Source organism: Marmota marmota, unplaced genomic scaffold (assembly GCF_001458135.2).
Source record: "Marmota marmota marmota unplaced genomic scaffold, marMar, whole genome shotgun sequence".
Classification (NCBI taxonomy): Eukaryota; Metazoa; Chordata; class Mammalia; order Rodentia; family Sciuridae; genus Marmota; species Marmota marmota.
Window position 1 is genome coordinate 6590998 of NW_026000174.1, and position 2132 is coordinate 6593129.

Below are 2132 nucleotides of genomic sequence, written 5' to 3' on the forward strand. Positions count from 1 at the left end.
ATACAAGAGGAAGTGAGGGGAAAGGGAAAAATAATACAAGGGGGACAAATGAATGTCAGTAGAGGGGGCAGAGAGAGAAGAGGGGAGGGGAGGGGAGGGGAGTGGGGATAGTAGAGGATAGGAAAGGCAGCAGAACACAACAGACACTAGTATGGCAATATGTAAATCAATGGATGTGTACCTGATGTGATTCTGCAATCTGTATATGGGGTAAAAATGGGAGCTCATAACCCACTTGAATCAAAGTGTGAAATATGATATATCAAGAACTATGTAATGTTTTGAACAGCCAACAATAAAAAATTTTAAAAAAAATAAAGGTCTGGTAGAACCCATCTGATTGTCTATTAGGGTCCTGGAATTTTCTTTATTAGAAGACTTTCAATTGCTGTTTAAATTTCATGACTTGATATTGGTTTGTTTAGGGTTTCTCTATCTTCCTGGTTCAATTTGGGCAGGCCATATGTTTCTATTAGTGAATGTCTTCTAGATTTTCCAGTTTATTGGAGTATAAATTTTCAAATAATTTCTAATTGTCTTTTGGATTTTAGAATTATCTATGGTTATATCTCCTTTAAAAAAATATTTTTAGTCATAGATGGACACAATTCTTTTATTTTATTTATTTAGTTTTATGTGGTGCTGGTAATTGAACCCAGTGCCTCACTTGTTCAAGGGAAATGCTGCACTGCTAAGACCTAGCCACAGCCCTATATCTCCTTTTCATCTCTAATTTTATTTGGATCTTCTGTCTTTCTTTTGATTAGTTCACTAAAAATGTCCACGGTACAAAATAATATGCAGATTCATTGCAATCCTCATCAAAATACCAATGACAGTCCTCAGAGAATTAGAAGAAAAAGATTCTTAAATTAATTTGGAAGAATCAGAGACCCCAATAGCCAAAGCAATTCTGAGCAAGAAGAACAGTAAAGGAGGCATCACAATAGAGAACCTCAAATGATACTAGAGAGCATGTTACTGGCCTAAAACAAATAAAAGACACAGAGACAAATGTACATACATATAGCATCTCATACTTGATAAAGGTGTCAAAAATATATGTTGGAGAAAAGATATCCTTTTTAACAAATGTGCCAGGAAAACTGGATATGCATATGTGGAAGTATAAACCTAGATCCCCATATCTCACTCTGCACAAAAATCAAATTGAAGTGGATTGAAGACTTAGGAATTAAGACCAGAAATATAGCAACTTCTAGAATAAAACATAAGACCAACAGTACATCATATTGGTGCAGGCACTGATCTTCTCAATAAGACCCCTAATGCTCAAGAAATAAAACCATGAATCCATAAATGGGATGTCATCAAATTAAAAAACTTCTACACAGCAAAGGAAATTACTGAAAGCATGAAGAGAGAGCTTACCGAATGGGAGAAAAATCTTTGCTTGCTACTCCTCTGACAGGGGATTGATATCCAGAACACATAAAGAACTCAAAAGTTTAGTACTAATCTCCAGAATATGTAAAGAACTAAAAAAAAACTTAATACAAAAAAATCCAAACAGTCCAATCAATAAATGGGCTAAGGAACTGATCAGACACTTTTCAAAAGAAGATATACAATCAATCAACAAATATATGAAAAAGTGTTCAACATATTTAGTAATTAGTGAAATGCAAATCAAAACTACTCCAAGATTTCATCTCACCCCAGTCAGAATGGCAGTTATCAAGAATACAAGCAATAATAAGTGTTGAAGAGGATGTGGGGAAAAAGGTGCACTTATACATTGTTGGTGGGACTGCAAATTAGTAGAACCACTCTATAAAGCAGTATGGAAATTCCTCAAAAAACTAGAATTTTTTTTTGAGGAATCTCCATACATTTTTTTTTAAACCAGCTACCCAATTCCTTGGTATTTATCCAAATAAGAACTAAAATCATCAGACTATAGTGATAAAGGCACATCAAAGTTTATGCAGCAAATTCAAAACAGCTAAATTAGAGCCAGCCCAGATGGTGAATAGATTAAGAAAATGTGGTATATATACATAATAGATTTTATGCAGCTGTAGAGAAGAATGAAATTATGGTATTTTCTGGTAAATGGATGGAACTGGAGAACATCATACTAAGTGAAATAAGCCAGACTTAGAAAATCA